Below are 22,342 nucleotides of genomic sequence, written 5' to 3' on the forward strand. Positions count from 1 at the left end.
CTGAATTTTGTGTAATAGGTCCTAATCCGAGTCTAGATCTGAATAAGATCCGATGAAGCAAGATTGAATCCGGGTCCAAAATGCATATGGTGATAGTTTTTTTTTTTTATGAGGGAAGGGGAAACCACCTTGGTATTAGAGACCTAGACGAGCTGGCTAAGCGTACGTGTCCTACTTATGGTCATTGTCTTGATGGTGTAAACCCATGGCGCACCCCTTGCCCCCCAGGGAGTCGCCAAGCTTCAGCTGAGAAAGGGCTTATCCCTTTTCCTTATTATTTAAGTGGCTAACGCTCATGGAAATGGAACCCTGATCAACTGTCTACTATACCAAACCCTTTGGGGCTGCGTATGGTGATAGTTGATCTGACAAAAGAAGACAGAAATCTAGGTACTTGAATTTAAAATGTGCAAATGGATCAGAATAGATCTGAATGCGAGCATAAATCTGACATGAAACACCAATTAAAATCTTAAAATGATCCGAATTTGCACAAATTTGAGTTTGATTCAGGTACCCGCGGTTGGGTTTTTTTTTTTAATGATCCATATCCAAAATTAAAGTGTCGGATTCAGATAGGAGGTCTGATCAAACCCGATCAGTTTGCACCCCTATGCAGATCACTGCAAACCAGGCACCGGAAGTTGAGAAGCCCTTAGATGAAGTCATAACTGCGTTTGTAAAGAAATATTCACTCATAAAATTTTTTTTTGAGAAATAATTTGAAATCAAAACATCTAAATTTGTTCAAAATGGGAGTGGCTGGTTAGAGATGAGCCCCATCCAAACTGTTTAGAATTCCTGGCTCTATCATTGAATAATTTTCCATTCTTAGCTTGGTGATTCCTTTTGACTTGCATCATGGAGTGCTACTAGGCCCTGTAGGTAGGGATGGCAGTGGACCGGGGGAAAGTGGGGCCCCGCCCCGCCTCGCCCCGTTTGGACCGGGGATGAAGGGTATGAAACGGGGATGGAGGCGGGGGTGGACGTGCACTTTTCCCCGCCCCGCCCCGTCCCTGCCACGATCCCCGCCTAATCCCCGCCCCGACCACTTTTCCCCGCAATATCCCCGCCCCGCCCCGCCTCATCCCCGTTTGGACCGGGGATGAAGGGTATGAAACGGGGATGGAGGATAAAATCCATCCCCGCCGCGGAGGCGGGGCAGGGGTGGAGGATAAAATTTTGAGGCGGGGCGGGGTTGGAAACCTTGTCCCCCGCCCCACTGCCATCCCTACCTGTAGGAGTTACAAGTAAGGATGCACAACTAACCGAGTTGGTTTGGGCTTGGCTTGGTTAAGCTCCGCTCAGGCTTTAAATGAGTTCAGTTTGTACGTTGGGCTGAGGTTTGGATGAGCAAACGAGTCCAGCTTGATCAGTCGACCGAGCTCGATAAGGCTTAATCGGCTCGAGCCATGTAGCCCCTTTAAACACTTACTAGGGTTTTCTACCACTGGCTCCCCTGTCTCACCCTTTTCCCTTTCGTGCTCAGAGGAAGATGAAGAACTAGGAGGAGGGGAAGAAGAAGAAGAAAGGCGACGTCAGTGCCCAGTGGTTATGCTCTCTCTCTCTCTCTCTCTCTCTCTCTCTCTCTCTCTCTCTCTCTCTCTTTGTGCCTGCTGAGCCCAGACTGAGCCACAGACCAAGCTGGACCGACCCCAAGCCAGCTCGATCTGTTGTGCTCATTGTGAAACACTGACACAGGCTCGGCATGTACAAACTCAGCTCAGTTCTGGCTGGAAATGAGCGTGTACATCTTTTTTTGCGAGCCGCTTGTACATGCCAAGCCCGGCTCGAGCCCGACCATGTGCATCCGAGGCAAGCTCGGACCGAGCACGAGGAACATACTTGCTTGAGTGTCTGCTCATGTGCATCCCTATTTGCAAGTTGCAATGAATTTATTAGTGGGACCCACCTTTGAACTCAACAAACGTGGTGCTTTTGCATGCGTGACCCAGATCATGGTAGTTGTATGGTTATAATGATTTATTTAAATGGACCTATAAAATTGTCTATACGGTCATTCCTCTTGTCTCCCTGTTCCCCAAAAGTATCCTTCATGTCCTAATAAATCTAAGAACCAAAATTCAACCCTAATATTGGGGAACCTTTTCTTTTTTTTTTCTTTTTTTTTTTTTGTTCAAATCAATCTACTAGAGTCTCATGATCGTTTCTACAACTTATAATATCAAACCAAATTTCAACTAAATTCCTTAACTTTTTCCCAGTAAAGTTCATTTTTCCCACTCTCTTCTTGTCTTAGGGTGCGTTTGTTACACCTGTCAATAGGGGACACATTTCACCCGAATTGCGCCTCCTACGGGAGCTGGTTTTCCTAGGAAACTTGCAGGCCCCACTCCACTGCTGTAAACAGCATTTTTTTCATATGAAAGCGGGCTGAAACAAATGCCCCCTTAGAAAACCCTAATTCCCCCCATCAAATTCCTTACTCCCCTTAGAAACCCAAACTTTTAGTGTAGTATATCACAAATGCCTTCAGCAATATCACGAAAAATCACCATTTTTTGTTTTATCATCAATTTATTTGTTGAAAACTTTAGTTTGATTTTCAAATTTATTTTTAAAAAAGTTTAATAGTGATTTCTTGTATTGTTTAATTCATTTGTCTTTGATGAGATTTTCTTCATAAAAATAAGAAAAAAATTGATTTTTTTTTTAAATCTCCCAATGCATAATGGTCGATAAACTGTTGTATTTCACTTATGTCATTATGCTTGTGTATCCCCAAGAAAAACTCTGAATCCTATTTAGATTCATTTGGCCTTTCTTAGACGGCTTTTAAGAAAAAAGTTGCCTTTCCTAAAAGTATATTTTTTTTCTCACTTTTTGGCTTTACTTTTAGGGATAAAGAAGTGACTGAACCAAATTGAAGGAGATTAAATACTGTCTTAAAAGGTGAAATCATGATCAACTCATGTGAAAATCAAAGACTGTCATGAGGATCTCATTAGACTTCAAAGGTTGATAGATGAAGGGTACCTGAAATTTATTGAAGAGACAGTGTAAAGGTGATGTAAACGGAGAGGGCTCGATTTATGATAAAATGCGATGTTATGCTATTTATATCGAATTTACGTTACTAAAGAAGAAACAATGAAAAATCAGTTAAAATAATGCACAAACTCAAGAAAAATACTAATTTCCATTCATCAACTCTTCACTCCAGTCAGAAATACCCATAATGAGTATTTCTACTTTGGATCTGAGATAGATCCATTACATAAAAGATTCAATTCTAAACTAAATTAAATCCAAATGAATCTTTATAGACCCAGGTCTTCGGCTCCTCTCCTGCATCAAAAGGACAACGTCCATGAACTTCGCCGGTGTGAAGAAGCATTTTGGAGACAGAAGTCACGGGTTAAGTGGTTGCAGGAGAGGGGGATATGAATACATCATTTTTTTCATGTGGGGTATGTCAATATCGGTTAGGGTTGCCCAAGTTCATCACGTTCAATTTTCTAAATTACCAAAGGGATTGATCTTTTGAGAAGAGAGTGATCATAGCTGATAAATGTTAGACAAGGTTCATTTCAACTAACACATAACAACTAAAGCTAGTAAATGTTAGGCTCGTCTCGGTTCGGCTCGCATGAAGCTCGTTCAGGCTTGTCAAGTAGGTTCGATGATCACAACTCATGAGCAGCTCATTTAGCATAATTAACAAGCTAAGCATGAACAATTAGTGTTTGGCTTGCTTGCGGCTAGGCTAGTGTGAGCTCATTAAGACCTTGGCTCAATGGACTCAACTAGGGGTGGCAAAACCTGACCCGACCCGCCAACCCGCCTCTTAGGCGGGTTCGGGTTGGGCTTAAGCCAACCCGTCTAATAAACGGGTCGACCCGCCTAACCCATTTATTAAACGGGTCGGGTTCTGGTTGGGGGTATGCCAACCCGGCTGACCCGTTTAATAAACGGGTTAGGCGGGCGGGTCAACCCGCCAACCCGTCTGCCAACCCGTCAACCCGACCCATCAACCCGCCAACCCGACCCACCAACTCGTCGACCCGAAAACATGACCCGTCAACCCGACCCGCGAACCTGAGAACCCGTTTACCCGACCCAACCCATTTATTAAATGGGTTGGCGGGTCGTGTCGGGTTACCCGTTTAATAAACGGGCCGGGTTCGTGTTTGCCACAGCCAACCCGTTTAATAAACAGGTCGGGTTCGGGTTGAGGTATGCTGACCCACCAACCCGACACGATTGCCACCCCTAATTTCCTTAGATCCAATAGCTTGGGTTGGCCTATACGCCATCCGCAGAGAAGTAGGACCTGTGTGTGTGTGGTCTTTAGCGTATATGTGTGCACCACAAAACAAGTATCAATGAGAGTATTATCTCATTACTTTCCTTAAAAATAAGAGTAATATTTCATTTTTTATGCATTTTTAATTGATTTATCACGATTCATTTACTTAAGAACATATCTCGAAATTATAAATTTAAACATTTCAATAAATTTTAAATAAAAATGAACGGTTCATATTGTACCAAAATGTATTTAGAAAACAAGAGCTTTCTATGTCCAATTGTCATATTAAAAAATTATTTATACTAAATAAATAATCTTATGCTCACTTGTATGGTCCAATCTATTAGAAAATGCATGAGGAGAGAATACATTTATGTTGTATGTGGATCAGCACTTGGAAAATTGCTCGGTTCAAACAACATTTGGTACTAACTAAATATTATGGACACTTTTTTTAACAAATTCAACCCTGCAGATGTACTAACTAAATAGAAAAATGTGAATTTTTCAGCTTGAATATTTATGAAAATTGTAAACCATTGATTTTCAAACCTTATAAAAACATACTGTGTTAGAATGGAACAATCCATGGGTTCATTTGTATAAAAGAAAGCAGGTAGAATACATCTGTTAGGTCAGATTTGAGAAAAACATAAAAAAAAACTTGAGAAACCCGGTTGACTGATGGTAACTAAGAATCAAGTAGGCTGAAATCCCTTACTCATATATGAGTGAGGAATAGGTGCCTACTAAAGTTAGGAGTCTACTGCAAGTGAATGAGGTTTTTTTGGGATGTTTTTTGCAAATCTGACCTTGTAGATGCCTTCAACATGGTCAATTTGCTAGAAAATAACACTTGTTTGTGTTTTTTAGGAAAAAACATGAATCTTTCAGCTTGAATATTTATGAAAATTGTAGACCGTCTATTTTCAAACCTTATGAAAACTTACCCATGTGTTAGAATCGGCCACTTCAAGTGCCCATACTTATAAAATCAAGCATGTAAAATAAATATGTATTATCATATATGAAAAAAACATGAAAAATCCCTTCAGAAGCCTCGTAGGCTGGCAATAGGCACAAATCGAATTAGGTAGCTGTCCTCTCTCTCTCTCTCTCTCTCTCTCTCTCTCTCTCTCTATATATATATATATATATATATATATATATATATATATATATATATATATGTGTGTGTGTGTGTGTGTGTGTGCCTACCAAATTTTGAGCCTACCACCAGTGAATAGGTGTTTTCGGATTGTTTTTCTCAAATTTGACCCTGCAAATATATTCAGCGTAGTCAATTTGCTAGGAAATGAGCCTTGGATAATGTTTTTATGATAAAAAAAATGATTTGTTAAGCATTGAATAGTTTAAAAAATTGTAGATCATTTATTTTTAAATCTTATAAAAACCTAATTGCATATCAGAATAGGATGATCTAAGATTTTATTCCTATAAAATCAAGTATGTAGGTCATGTCTGTATGGTCAGATTTTTAGAAAAAATAGAAGAAATCATTCCAATGCTTCATAAGATGGCATTAGGATAGAAAAGTGGTAGACAGCTACCACCTAATATATATATATATATATATATATATATATATATATATATATATATATATATATATATATATATATATATATATATATATATATATATATATATATATATATATATATATATAGGTTAAGATTTGCTACAACGGTTTATAGGTCCAAACAACCTAACAAATTGGGCAAAACTGGTTTTGTTTTTTCTTACATTTAACACCATAGATGTGATCTACATGCATTGTTTAGTAGGAATCGGCTTTTGAATCGCCGAAATATGAGCCATGTACAGGTTTCTCCCGTGATCCAAAAATTAATGGCTATGAATTCATTGATTTTTTGACTCATAAAATCATGTTATTTTGTCAAAAAACCATGATCCAAGAGTGGATTCCTACTAAATCAAGCATTTTGAACACATCTATGAGTTAGACATTGTCAAAACATCTAGCAACATGAGATTCAAACTAGATTGTAGGTTTAATAGTTTTCAGATAATTGTCAAATTTGGATAATTGTCGGATTCAATAGCAAAAATTCAAAACCATATCCGAATCCGATTATAATCTGGTATGGTTTTGGCATACCAAATTCAATTAAGCAGAATCAAATTAGGATGGATATCAAATAAAATCTGATTCATTGACATCCCTACTCCTAGGTGTGCTTTTCACGCACATTTTGCAATGGCTCAAACTCTCTCTATATATATATATACATAGAGAGAGAAGTGGGAAACTACCTGATTAGTTGCGTACTAGATATACATGCTTACCCTAGACTGTCTCATCTTAATCTGATCATACGGTCCATATGTACTATATAAATAGAACCCTAACCCCAACAACTTTGTGCAAACTTGTTGCCGTCGCTACAAGATGTCTTCACCTTTGTGTACGGTCCTGTTGTGTCGTCCTCGCGACCAACTTTCTGTGTTAACTTGGATCGAGTTTTGGTTACCTTTGGAGCTCTTCAGTGCGTAGGAGGAGATTTCAATTGCCTATTGTCTACGCAGGATTCTAGTCTACCGGTTCTTCTCAAGTCCTCTATTAGGGGGTTTCAGGAGTTTGTTCAGCGGAACCAGTTGTACTCGGTACCTCATGTGGGGGAGCAATTCTCGTGGTCAAATATGAGGTCTCGCCCTTGCTTGCAGATACTAGATCGTGTATTTCTCTCGCCAGATCTATTTCAATCAATCATGGATGTCACTGCTTGCCTGATGCTGCGGACCATGTCTCATCATGGACAACTAATTGTTTCTTGGGGTGCGGGCTTTAAAGCGTGTCGCAGGTTCTCCTTTGCGAAATTGTGGGTTCGTGTGCCAGACTTTCAACAGCTGGTTGGTCAATCGTGGGCTCAACCGGTTTCAGGATCTTGGGTGGCCATCTGCATCCATGCAAAGCTTCTTCGTCTTCGGCATCGTATTAAGGAATGGCTCAGCGTTAACAACCTGAACAAGTTTAGGTTCATCGGTCAGTGGGAAGCTAAGCTCTCCTCCTTGGCCCAACGTCAGGTCGATCTTGTTGGTGTGCCGGAGGGTCAAGTGCTTCAATTGCAGGAGCGTATCATTGTCCTTTCTGCCCTCGTTGCAGAATGGAGAGTGCGAGATGAGCTTAGATGGAAATTGAAAGCCAGAGTTGCATGGTTGGCAAATGGCGATGATAATACACAATTTTTTCATATAAGCGCATCAAATAAGTACAAAAAAAACTGGTTCCTCTCGATCGAGATCGATGGATGCCAGTTTGATCAGCATAATTGTCTGCCAGCTATTACTTCTTATTTCTCCAGGTTGTATTCGACTGACGTAGGCGTTGGGGGGCTCATCGATGATATGGGTTATAAGCGATTGGCGGCAAACCAATCTGTTCCTCTGCAGACTAGATTCACCAAAGCTGAGATTTCTGATGCTATTAGCAGCCTTTCAGGATGGAAGGCCCTAGGCCTTGATGGTTTTCACGTAGAATTCTTCAAAGTTTTTTGGCCAATTGTTAAAGCTGACCTGCTCCAGTTGTTCGATAAATTCTATCATAATGCCAGGCTGCCTAAACCATACCATGTGGCAGTCATTTTTTTTATTCCTAAAAGGCAAGGGGTGTCAGACATATCCAACTTCAGGCCGATTTCGGTGATGGGCGCTCTGTATCGCATTATATCTAAGGTGTTGGTTAACCGGTTGCGCGTTGTCATTGATCAACTTGTCTCTCCAAATCAGGGGGCTTTTATTCCAGGTCGAAGTGTGCAAGGGTCATTTATTTGTGCAACTGAGCTTCTTCACTCTTTACAGTCGACTGGAGCACCGTACTTCTTGTTAAAATTGGATTTTTACAAGGCTTATGATAGTCTGACATTGGATTTTCTGTTTGAATCTCTAACAAATATGGGGTTCGGCAACCAGTTTATTGCATGGGTTAAGGAGATGGTCACGAAATCAGTGTCGTCGGTGTGCATCAACGGACTGAGAGGGAAAAAATTCAAGTTGGGTAAAGGCGTGCGACAAGGTTGTCCCCTAGCCCCCATCCTCTTTAATATCGCGGCAGAGAGTTTACCTATTCTCATGAAAAGGGCAGAACAAACAGATTTCTTGAATTCGTTGGGCATTTCTGGTTTTGTTGGTCACACAATTCAATATGCAGATAATACTTTAATATTTGGTCATGCGAATGTTAATCAAATGTCTAGGTTGTGCTTCATTATTAAAATATTCGCTGTAATTTCTGGCCTTCGCCTGAACGAGAGTAAGTGCGCTCTGGTCTTACTCAATGCTGACCCTCTCCTCCAATCGGCTGCTGCAAGGATCTTTAATTGCCCGATATCCGACCTTCCTGTTAATTTCTTGGGTCTATCATTGCACTCACTGCAGCCGTCGAGAACTTCGTCTTGGACGTCTACTATAGAGCGGGTGCAAGGGAAATTACAGTCTTGGAAGGCCTGATATTTATCTTTTGCAGGATGATTGACGCTCATTTGCCATGTTTTGGCCAGATTACCAGATTTTTGTATGAGCATGTCCATTATACCGACGACAGTAGAACGAACGATTAGCCGTTTGCTTTCGCACTTTCTTTGGTCTGGGAATGCGTCTCACAAAAAGTACTCGCTTGTTTCTTGGCAGCAGATCGTTCTCCCGAGGCAGCGAGGCGGCTTGGAGATTCCGGCTCTGAGAAAGAGGAGCATCGTTTTAGTCTTGAAGTGGGCTTGGGTTGTTTCCACATCTTCATCTTCTTGGGCTACGTTTGTTAGGGAAAAATATGGTAGTTTACCTGACTCCCTTCTTTCGTGCCATTCGTCCCTATGGTTGGAGTGGTGGAAAACACTTCGCTCTTTCAGTGACAGAGATCTTAGGCCTGGCCATGGCCGCCCGTGGCTTCACTGGGCCATGACGAGCGGAGATAGGTTCTCCATTAAGCAAGTTTACTATTCCTTGTTGCCATCCGGGATGGATTGATTTTCCATTGATTGTATATGGGGTAAGGGGCCCGCTCCAAGGGCAAAAGCGTTGGCGTGGTTAGTGGCTCTGGATCGTGTTCAAACCCAGATTAATGTCAGGAAATGGGGGCTTTAATTTCCAAGCATGTGTGTTCTTTGCGAGAAGGCGATAGAGGACACGACTCACCTATTTTGGTTTTGCCTGGTAGTTTTAGACCTATTCTTTCAAACTTGGGTTGCACCGCCGGTTCAAACGCGTTCGAGTTCTGTTATTCGGGACCTCTTGTTTGGTCCCATGAGTTTACAAAACTAAAAAAAGGAGATTATTGTGGCGGGTATGGTTGTTTTCAGCATGGTGGGTGATATGGACTGAAAGAAACGATATCTTTTTCAGGAGCATCAAATTCAATTTTGGATGGCTACGTCAGCGAGTTATGTTTAATGTGTATCTGACTCTTAAATTACATAGTAGAGACGGGGGTTTGGATCTACTTGAACTCTGAATTGTGCACAGTCACCATCTAGATGGTGGCTGTAAAACCCAGTGTTTTATGCTCCTTCTTCTCCTCTCTTTCCCCGACCCATGATTTGGAGTTAACAGATGTTGAGACGGTCATTCAACCTCGACCAGTAGTATTAGCACATTGGTAAACCACATTACAGATTGATTGATTATCGCCTTCACAGGTAAGATGCTCGATTGGGTCAAAAGACCAGAGCATCTAGCATGGGTCATTGGTTAAGTAACCCCTCACACACCCATTCATTTTCTTGTTGTCTGTCAAGGGAGAGGACGAATTGGTACACACACTTCGATGGATAGGTTGTTAACAACCATTCTACGAGCAAAGACTCGGTGTCCTCAGTCATCGGAGTTAGGGGATGAGACTACCAGATATTATCCTAGGTGGTAGATCTTTTGGACTTCTGCAGAAGTAGGATGCATCCGTAGCCACGAACGCCTTTGGGGAATCCTCTCTCGGCTAACGGTCGTCCCCTTAGGAATGGACTCAACTAGCTATTCAGGTTATTCAAAATACATAGAATAATAGGCGCTGAACTAGTCTCAGTTGTTTCTACGAGTCGCGTCTGCGTGTACTTGCAGTCCAGTTAATGATGGAACATAAAGTAACATGTGCACTCCACTTGATGAATCTTAGAATTGTGTTTTATGCTCAGTGATTTCAATTCATTATTAAATGTTTTGTTACATCGTGCAGCATGTGCTAGTTAGACTTTTACTTATGCTAATAAATTGCTCATGTTAGTTCAGTAACTGTTTAGTTACTCGTCACACATAGTTAATTGTTTGTGCTTCTTTCAGACTTTTCTGTCTACTTGTGCACCAACTAGTTTTTCATGAAACTAACTCATTTTATGGGTACAGGTGATGATTAGATGCTTAGCAGGCGATGGCGCGATTGCAAGATGTCTTCAGGATCCACTGTTACCACTCGCAGCTCTTGTCTTGATCGTTTTGGGTTTTTGTTATGGATTTCTTAAGGAAATCCAAATTTTGTACAACTTAAAAACTATTTATAATACGAATGTTTTCATCTAGATATTTGCAAGTTATGCCTTTGTCTTTTTGCTCTTTTAGCTAACGTGCCCAAGATTGTCGACTTGCCCTCTTTTCTTTTAAAAGAAATGCTTCCGCTGATTTTATAAATAAACTCTGAAATAAAAAGGATTTTCGAGCCTTTTAAACCATTTTAAAAAGGTTTACAAGTTCGAAATTTTGGGGCGTTACAGTGGCTGTCTTACTCTTATGTTCCTCTCTCATCCAATATTCGGTTGGATGTATTTTGGTAATGTTGAATGATAAATGTTCTCTCTCTATCGATCTCTCTCACCCTGCCTCCCTCTATTATCACCATCGGCAGCGATGACCACCTGTGTTGTCGGCGATGACCACTCGTACCGCCTACGACGACCACCCATGCATGCGATACTTAGTCGGGGCTTGGTCTACAGCTCTGCGACAATATTCTTCTCTCTCTCTCTCTCTCTCTCTCTCTCTCTCTCTCTCTCTCTCTCTCTCTCTCTCTTTCTCTCTCTCTCTCTCGGCCTGTGATACTCAGTTGGGGCTTTTTATTCTTTTTTTGATAACCCATTTTGCCCTTTTTTTTGTATGTTTAGTTGTGTTTTTTTTTTTTTGAGCTGTTTAGATTTGATGTATATCCTGTATATTGTTCTTCTCCTTTCTATTTGCCTTTCTTTTTTCTCCTTTTTTTTATAACTCATTTCATCATTTTTTCTTGTATGTTCAGTTGTGTTTTTTTTTATTGTGTTGTTTAGATCCGATGCATATCAGCGTAGTGCTTGTATATTCTTTTTCTTCTTTTTTCTATTTGCCCTTCTGTTTTCCTCTTTTTTGATTTAACCCATTTCACCCTTTTTCTTGTAAGTTCAGTTGTGTTTTTTTTCTTGTGCGATTTAGATCTGAGAGCGTAGTGCATGTTGTTGTTGTTGTTCTTTCTATTATGTTGTGTACTTCTCCTTTTTTTGGCCTTTTATTCCTGGAATATTGCATTCATGCTGGTTTGCTTGTCTTCTCTCTCGTGGCTATGAAAGAGTATTGTGTTCCTTTGCTTGTCTTTCCTCTCAGCTTAGTGCATGTTGTTGTTGTTCTTTCTATTAGTTATAGTTTTTTTTGCACCTCAGGCTTGAGCTTTGAGGCGCAGAGGGTGCGAGAGGGCCGCGCCTCAAGGCGAGGCATGCCTTTTGCGCCTCAAGGCACATTTTTGATGACACTGGTTGGTAGTTTTTTTTATGTTGACTCAGTCATTCAAATATAGATAATACATGTCAAAGCTTTACAAATTCCAATGTGGCAAGGAAGTTGGATATGTCTATCAACAAGCAAGTAAAAATGAGTGAGAACATCATATGTTGTTGGATTTAGAGAGCAATAATGATTAAATACATTCGATCATTTGGATGAATTGAATGAAAATGAAACAAATATTGAATTGAAAAAGTTTAGTCCACAGTACATCCCAACTGTGCCATTAAATTATGTACCTGCCATAGGTATGGAATTTGAGACTGATTTGGATGCCTATAAGTTTTATAATTCGTATGCTAGACTGGGTGGTTTTGATACTTGCAAAAAAATTTGTAAAAAAAGAGGTGGGAGTGGTTTTTTGGAGGCAGTTTACTTGCAACAAAAAAGGGTTTCAGAGATTGAAAGGGTGTGAGAAAAAAAATATTTAGTGTTTAAATGTGTTTTTAGAATGAAGAATATTGCAGTCAAATTTTTTGTTAAAAATAAATTTGAGCCTTTCATTAGAGGGATATGATCCAAATCAGGTCTTTCAGTAAATAACCGATGATATTTAAAGCCACTAATTCTAGAAGGCATTAGAGCCACCGAGCAGTCTTTCTGTGAGACAATCAAAGATCTGATTTCTAAGGTGATGCTTTTTCGACGCACTTTCTGTGTATTAGAAACTTCATTCATGTGGGTTTCATGGACATATCTTCATACTCCTGTCTGTTCTTAAAGCATGTGCCTCCCTTCAATCTTTTCGATTTGGCCTTCAACTACACTGTAATATCCTTAAAAGCGGTCATGACTTCGAAATTGCAGCAGGGAATTCCCTTGTTACAATGTATGCCAAGTGTTCATCTCCTAATTTTGATTTCCAAGTATTTAACACAATGTCTAAAAGGGATGTTATCTCATGGAATGCAATGATTTCCTACTGTGCACAAGATGGGAGAAACACATGCATCGGTTATCCTCAATGAATCAGGGTTAATTGTATTTTCAGCAACCGCATTGATAGACATGTACTCCAAGTGCTATGTTCTGAATTCTTCATTTCAATTGTTTGATGGAATGTCACACAAAAATGAAGTTTCTTGTACTGCAAAAAATAAATACCCTTTGAAATCTCATCTCTTTCATCAAATGCAATTAGCTAGGTTGGAATTGAATCAAGTGTCTTTGGTTGCAATTATTCCCGTCTGTGCTGCACTGGGAGCTCTGGATAAAGGAAGATAAATCCATTTCACTGATAAATTGTTCTCGATATTAATTACACAAATTGTCATCAAAATTCTCGATATTAATAACAAACCCATCCCTAAAGCCCACCCAAATCAGACATTGCCAACTGCAAAACCCAAATACCAGAATAAACTACTAAAAACTTCAAACAACAATAGCCACTGCATATTTTTCATACTTTTCACAGATCCAACCATATTTGTAACAAGCCCAAAGAGGAAAAAAGTAAAAAAAAAAAAATTATTACATACTTTCGCATTAAAATTTACACAAATAAAGTTTACATTAAGGTTCATCACATCCATACTTTTCACTAAAATAATTATTGATATTAATATTTTTTACTCTTATAACAAGTTTTTTATGTGAGGTTGAAGCACGATGAGTTTGTTGCGGATCTTTGCATGTGCCTGCACTATCTCTCTTTGTAAATCCTCCAGCTTAGATAATAAAAAAAAATTGTTTTGCATATGCAACGATTTGGAGCCACCCTCCTTATAACACCACTCGAAGAACTTATAAAATTTTGCAGTGCCCTATAACATTTATGCAAATACTTAGAACAAACTTTATTATAATTTTCAAACATATTATATGCTCCAGTTAGAAGGATGGAGAAATGAGAAAATATATTAGTTAAAAGAGGTCGGGGTAGGCCTAGTAAGACTTGGATGGAGATGATAGGAAAGGATATGAATGCTTTGAACCTCACCGAGGACATGGCATTGGATAGAAATGATTGGAGGAGAAGGATTCATGTGGAAGACCCAGAATGATTTTCTTTTTTGGTTCATATCGCCGACCCCAATTGTTTTGGGATGAAGGCGTAGTTGTTGTTGTTGTATTATATTCTAATAAAGAAAAACTTACATAATTCTGACACTTATAAAATTGCCATCCTGCATTGGTTTGTTGTTTGATACGATACGTATAGGTGCCGGACTTTCACAATGACAACATTGATCCCAACAAATAATTTTCTTCATTAATGCTGCATAAGACAAACTCTAATATACAAACTATATATATAAGAAGTAAAGGATTCCAATTCAAAAACTGTATAATGAAAAAAAAAAAACAAAAAAAGTGACATTATTCTTTCAATCCCATACGAATGCAATCAATTATAGTGCAATCATGCCAGCAAAACAGAGATAGAGAATGGAATCCAAGTTAACTGCAATATCAAAAGAGTCAACCAAATTTAAGGCCATAAATCTCTCTATATGTAACCACCAATTCAGAATCCAACTTCATAAGCCATGAGAAGGAAGACAAGCAGACCAGTATAAGAAGTAAAAAAAAAAATCCAATTCAAAAACTATATGAAAAAAAACAAAAAAAGTGACTACTCCTTCCATCCCAGGCGATGGATTGATTGCAGGTATTGGGCCTATACCAGCAGATTTGATTGCTGGTATTACTGGAGGAAAAATCCGCCCGGTAATGGGTTTGTAATTAAAAAAAATGTATATTACAAAGAGTCTTGACAATGATGGTAATGTATACTCCTAGTCATATCACATTAACAGGAAAATATGCTCAAATAAACTACAAAGGCATTTCTTGATCCAATTACATTAACAAAATCAAACAGTGTTGTAATGGCTATATTTTGAATCTGAGTCTTCCAAATCCCCCACAAACAATGAACATAATATTACAACACCATATGAGAAATAAAGCAGTTTTCCCTCCATAATACACCAACAGTTTATCACCTAATATGAACAATGACTAATAAGCTGAGTGAAAGAGAGAGGGAGGCTGAGAGAGAGAAGATTACCATCGTTGAGTTGTAGACCAAGCCCCAACTGAGTATTGCCGGCACAGGTAGTCGGCGGCGGCAGCACGAGTGGTCGTCGCCGACGATGGTGGTAGCAGAGGGAGGCAGGGTGAGAGATGGAGGGTTTGAAGGAGATCAAAGGCGTAGCTGGGGGGGGGGGCGTCCTGCCTCCCGAAACAGTTAATTTTTTTTTTTTTTAAAAGCCCAGTCCTAGCCCAGCCCTGATTCCATATAAAATAGTTTTTTATCCATTTTTGTAGCCCAGCCCAGCCCTGACTGCAGCAAATAGTTTGATTTGTCCATATGAAATAGATTTTTATTAATAATTGTAGCCATTTTTTTTATCTCAAAAATTTTTTTTGAGATAAAATAAATTATTTTTTATTTGCTACACCCCTGTTTGCCCCCCCCCATGAATCCTAGCTACGCCACTGAAGGAGATCGATGGAAAGACCACCACCCACGCAAGTTGATGAGGTTAGAATTCCTTTTATATGGTACATATGGACCGTCCGATCAGATTAAGATCAAACGGTCCAGGGTAATCGGGTATATCTGGTACACAACTAATCAGGAGTTTCTCACTTTATATATATATATATATATATATATATATATATATATATATATATATATATATATATATATATATATATATATATATATATATATGAGAACTTAATATATTAGGCCCCATTTGTCATTCTGTCCCTTAGGTTTTAGTCATTTTATGATAGATCTGAACCGTTAGATGTGTTTAGCATGCTCGATTTAGCGGAAATATCGACTCTTGGATCATGTTTTTTTTATGAAAAAACATATTTTTCTGAGTTGAGAAATACGTGTACCTTCATAGCCATTGATTTTGGATCACCAAAAAACAGTGTATACAGATCAGATTAGATGTGGTGTTAGACGTGAGAAAAAATATTTAAAAGTATGATTTTTGAACGGGCCCAATGAGACCTAACGAAAAAAAGGGGCCTAAGTAACACATTACTATATATATATATATATATATATATATATATATATATATATATATATATATATATATATATATATATATATAGAGAGAGAGAGAGAGAGAGAGAGAGAGAGAGATTGGCCATTGCACTACGTGGACGGCATGTGTGTTGAGATTTAATATAAGCTGAGGATAACATTTTGGTAATGAAGAACAAGAGAGTTGAATGTAGGGGCTGGGCAACAGGTTGTCTTTGGCAGGGTGGCACACATTATATTGTTTGTTGACTAAATTGGGAAGCATTGTATATATGAGTTAATGACTTCTTGACTACGTCGAGTAAAGTGACATCGACATTAACGTTGAGTAAAAATCATTTTATATAGATGGCCTAAATACTTTAGACCTACCAAAATTAGCCAGGCTAATGAAACACTGCATTTCATTGGATGACTGGTTGTTTCTTTTCTTTTTCTCTCTTTCAGAACCCATTTTGAGGACGGGCCTACAGTTACCTGATCTCGTGAAAGAACTGTAGATATTCATGGAATCTTCACGTTTGCTAACCGTTATTTCCTTTTAAATAATACAAAAAAAAAGCAAAAATAGCTCCCTAATTAATTACAAAATAGTTGTTCAAGAGGACCGGAGAAGATTTAACTTAGCTTGAGTCAGGTAGTCGCGAAAGCCAATAGAGAGTCGGGCCATTGTGAGGGCAGTCATGTCTGGAAAATTATGAAGGTTAAGAATTTGGTGGAGATCATCACGTTACGTTCTGTTAAATATTATGTTGGAGTTATCTGAATTAAATGGAAAGCGTTGTAGAAAAGTCATCTACAATTATTGATGGGATGTTTCTGATTCATCATCATTAATTAAGAATGTAGGCGAAATTTCACTGCTATTTTCAATCCATGATCTCATCAGACATCAGTGCAATACTCCATTACTTAATTCTAAGATGAAGTGGAAACGATAGGAATTAGATATTGATACATGGAAACTGTGTGTGGCGAATGGCTGAGTGCATGCGATTGCAATTGCAGTAACTGCTGGTTCATGTTGGTCATCATATCAGGATGACAAAGGTTCAATGTGAAGTACAACAGAGGAATAAATTCAGGAAGAATGCGACCCACCAAACACTTACAGCGGTATGTAGGCCCATCCAAGAGAACGTATCCTACTGCAGAAGAGGAAAAGTGGTGGCCCTCAACCTTGTGATGAGCACAAGCTCGCCTGGCTCACGAAAAGCACGATCCAAGCTTGAGTTAGGTCCAAATATAATCAAGTCAAACCCAAAGGGCCTGCTTTCGGCTTTTTTTTTTTGCTCATATACCTGTCTTACTATTGATGAACAACCTTGACTATCATCTTTAACCTTTGCCAAAATAGCAATTGGATGCAATGTTGTCAAAATCTGCCGATTCAGATAGAAATCATAGAATTGGTCCAATGTAGGAGTGTCAACGGGTCAGGTTTGGTTTGGACTTCACTGGTGGCATCTCTTGTTGCAAGGTCAAAGCTGGGTGTACTCTCTAGTGGGTAGGGGGACCTTAAGGGTTTTACCAACTGGAAGCCAGCGAATCGGCGGTTGGTGATTTGGGGGTTGTTTTCCCTTGGATTATCCAAAAAAAAAAAAGTTGTGACTAGATTTCTCGGAAAATTTAAAAACGTGTGGGCCACAGGTGCACACTTGATCTCACATTATTGGTTAGTGTGGGATGTGAATGGGTCCAAAACCAAATAGGTCCAGTTCCGTTTTTTGTTCCCATTTTTCATTTTAGTCCAGTCTCAAGATCGAATCTCATTATTGCATCCATCTCTGACGGTTATTTTTTGTATCTTAGATGGAACTCACAAGTTTTTTTTGAGCCATTGATGTTCTAGATGAAGAGCAACTAGAGCATATAAGATGGGCGGCTGGAAATAAACCCCAAACCTTGTGTTTGAGAGGCCGTTCATCCTGTGGATGAATGGTACCAGAAGCACATACAATGGATTACAGTCAAGATACCTCTGACCTGATATGCTCTCATTGATTATTAATAGATCTCTGCCAGTCTGAATGGCATCAGTCAGTTCACGGAGCATCATTTCCTTTTTGCTTCAGGTCCCAAAAGTCATCAAAGAGTAGGACATATTAGTCTACAATTCTTGTCTGAGAATTTATTCTCCCGGCAAAGATGTTTGATACATGGGATTTATTTTCTTCTTCAGGGTATGAATCTCGTGCCTGTTGCAATTGCAGGCGTGTTTGCAACGCCTTGTGATTCTTGGATTTTCTCGATTTTCTGTGAGTACGAATCACAGTCGCAACACTTTGGCAAGTTTATTGAAGCATGAGAGGCGCAAACTGTGATTCTGATTCTCGCTCGAGAATGCATTTCCTTTGAATTATATGAAAGTCAGTCGCGCCGATTTTGGATTCTCAGCTGCGATTGCTCATCCCACTTGTAACCAAAGCACCCTCTTAAATTTATGAAGCTATATAGTCCTGCTTTCTTTTGCCTATTGTTAGCTCATACTTGAGATTCTTGCTCTTTTATTTTTATGATTTTTTGCTTTGCCATGAACTCGATGAATGACTGGTAAAAAAAAAAGGGAATGATCAGGTTGTTAAGGTAACTGCTGATCAGGACAAGTAGGACCAGCTAAGTGCTGACCAGGACAAGTAGGACCAAATCTGATAAGGAGATCCACTCAAAATATTATCATCATTAGACAGCAGATCTAGAATCACTGCACGAGATTTTTGTGTTGTGTATCCCGAGCACCTTGCAAAGAACTCGGGCTGATCACCTTACCACCACCATCATCTTGGACCTGATCCATTCTCGGGCTGCTATTCTGGGCAAGATACTGCAAAAAAAGTGACTAAGTTCATGATCCCCAATCTTGTTATTACCAGTCAAGATGTGGGAATTCATGAATTAAGGTATGTTGCCTCCAATTGCTAAAACCCTTGAGCACCCAGATACTACCTTGCAGCAAAAGATACACTCTGAGATAAGTCAGACAAACCATGATCACCCCGAGCCAAGAAGATGTAGTCATTGGACTCATCCTTTGTAAACATTTCCTCTTGATTTATTGCTAATAAACTGGTTGGGTCTGCCTGTGACTACAACAGTTGTAGATATTGTTTAAGAGCAACCAGTCACAACAATACTAGAACAGAAATATAACTGCCATCTTTTTTTCTTTTTTGCAAATCTTGTTAGAAAAACCACGAGCAAGAAACAACCGAAGGAAACAAACCATAGCAAGAATATACATATTTATGTGGAAAAATCTCTCCTCAAATTTGAGAGAGTAAAAAACTACGGTCACCCAAAGAAAAAAACTTTAGTCCTCTTTCTCGACAAATACAAGAGAGAAAGAAAAGGAAGAATTTATACAAGGCAAGGGCAACAGCCCTAAACCTAAACAATCGGGTCTGATTCATAAGAAACCGGGTCTCAAACATAAGCCTAAGAAAAAAATTTGGGGGGCACTGCCCCCCTAAGACTCTGCCAAGAGCGGCCCCTTTTGGACCCCCGTCCGTTGAATGCGTAGCGAGACCCGCACCGACGGAGAGGCCTGAACCCTCCTTTCTGCAAGGGTAAAAACTCTGAATCAAGCTCCACAACTCATAAAATCTGACCATGTAGATGTGCTTGGTATATTGAATTTGCTAGGCATCAACCCTTGGATAATATATTTTGGATAAAAAATATATAATTTTTGAATGTTTGAATATTTATGAAGATTATGAGCAGTTGATTTTAAAGCCTGAAAATATCTTGTTTATAAATTATTATCGGATGATTCAAGAGGTGGTCATTGTAAAACCAAATAGGTAGATCACATCTGTATGGTTAGATTTGAGAGAAAAAAACAAAAAATCCATAAAAATCACTGTTCACACGGTAATCATATTTCCCGTTCTCACATTTTAGTGTCAAAGAGTAAGACGATGAGAGAGGTTTTATCTGGATATAATGAGTGCAGTTTTTTGTGTTTTTATAATGAGAAACCATTACTGACCCAAGTGGACCCCACAACCACTTAATCTTAAGTGGCTCACCTATGAAAGCTATGAACACGCTGTGCCAATAGCGTTTGATGTGGTGCCTTCATCTCAGCACCCTCACAACCACCCTGCTGGCCATGCCCGCGACCCTGCGGTGAGTGCAGTTATACAACAATATTGTGTGCATGAAGTTAGGTGAAAATTGGTAATGAGAGAAAAAAAATAGTAGCAATTAAGGAAAATACATAGTTAATTAATTAATTAACTGAGATCTCATAAAAAGTTGTAGAAACGTGAATTAACATAGAAATGCAAGTGTGTGAAAGTAGGTGTTTTTCATTTAAAAAAAAAAGTAGGTCTGTAGAAATAAGTCGAGCCCCAACCCAAGACCGATACTCAGGACGTAGATCTGTTTCAGGTGTTAAAGTACCAAATTAGATATGGACCCATAGAATGCACCTGACCTTGTTGAGCGTCCGATCAGCAGGGATCCAGTGTGTATTGCGGCCAACACAACCAGATCAAGTCCAGATCCATACCTAGGTTCGGTTATGAGTACCAGTTGGATCCCAATGATCATTAAAATTTAGGATCCAAACAGATAGAAGCCTTGACATCTCCGTGGTAATTTAAAAAAAAAGTATATATCGTGTAATAAATAAAAAACTTGCCTTTTGGGAATGTATCAAAAATCACCATGTAGTAAAATTCAGAAATTTAAGAAAACATAATTTAAAAAAAAAATCTAAAAAAATAAATTTTTGAAAAAGGATCAACATGCAATGATATCATGATGTTTTAGAATGAGAGATATCACATGAAGTCATTAATATTTTCAAAATATCGAGTAATATGTGTTTATGGTCCTACCTAACAAACTCGATCACTTCAAGGATGAGGGTCAATAGCGGCGACTCATTAACGGCAACAAAAAAAGTCATCGCTATTGCTCGAATTGAATTACTGCAATAACGGTGATTGTATATATCATTGTTAAAGATATGTCTCTAACAGTGATTAATAAATGTCATTGTTATAGATTGCCTTTAACGGCGATATATGTGGTTGTTAAAACACTTTTGATGGCAATATTTAATGATCATTAAATGTTGTCTTTATTGATCAATAATGATGTCATTACGATATCATCATTATAGGGTTCTATTCTATAATGGCGACCTTGTACATCATTGTTATAGATGTGTCATTAACGGTGACATGTGCAGTCGTTAAATATATATACAATGATTAGGGTCAATAGTACTCTATAATGGCAACATAAATGTTGTCGTTATTGAGTTTAGAATTTGGGTTGGATATTTTCTCTCTCTTTGGCCTCCCTCCTCCCTGCTCGGGTGACGCTGCCGGACCCTGGCCTCTCTGCTCGGCTGACGCCGTCGGACCCTGGCCTTCCTCCTCACTCGTATCTCTTTCTCTCTCTTCTTCCTCCTTCTCTTCTCTTTCCTATTCTTCTTTTTCTTCTTCTTCTTCTCTCCTCGTTGTTGCGTCTGTCGAACCCAACTTGGGCTGAGTTTGTCCGTGTATAACCCAGCTCTTGTTTTGCAGTTTTTTTGTTTCTAATGGCGTTCCAGTTGGTTAGCTTTATATAGCTAGTGTTATTTTTTAGTGGAAATGTGTGTGACTTTTGTTATATGATCGTGCTTGAGTGTTGCTTTCTGTATTTATGGTCACTTCATTAGTCTATATGGATCTATACTCACTTTTAGGCAATGAATGCCTTTTCTTATGTCCACCTGTGATTTTGATGATAATTTTTCTTGTTTCATGTTCTCATTTTCTTCACCATTATTTTTTTTTTAATAAAGATAGCGATTAGTAAAGACTATTCATAGTTTTGGCATTAAAAAAAAAGAGATTTTTTTTTAAACTGGTTGCCCATTAATGTTTTTGTTTTCTGATGTCAAGGAAGATGCTACAAAACTCTTTTGTTCTTGGCTTTCTGTATTTCTCCCTTTGAGGGTATAGATCTAGTTGGCCACCATTCATGTATACAAAACCGTATGAAAAATTGATTTGGCTTCATTGTTTCATCATAGCTCCCTTTACTAGGATCAGTCATATAGCTTAGGATCTTAATACACAATATGCTGACAGATGCAAATTATGGATCTTTAACACACATAATATGTTGATCATGGAAACATAACATCCAATTTCTGTTCTTGGTCTTTTCTAGTGTTCTTTTGCTGATACGATTTCGATATATATAGTTTGAATTTGAGTAAGTAAATACGTGGACTTGACATAGAGATTTCTATTTTTTTCTTGCACTCTTGCGGT

General features: G+C 38.8%; 1 pseudogene; it reads left to right on the top strand.

The window, feature by feature from the left end:
• Positions 1-7,027: 7,027 nt before the first annotated feature.
• LOC149846655 (adagio-like protein 1) overlaps positions 7,028-22,342 on the top strand; it is a 46,455-nt pseudogene continuing 31,140 nt past the window's right edge.

Source organism: Nuphar pumila, chromosome 2 (assembly GCF_984573655.1).
Source record: "Nuphar pumila chromosome 2, dmNupPumi1.hap1.1, whole genome shotgun sequence".
In the NCBI taxonomy this organism is placed as follows: domain Eukaryota; kingdom Viridiplantae; phylum Streptophyta; class Magnoliopsida; order Nymphaeales; family Nymphaeaceae; genus Nuphar; species Nuphar pumila.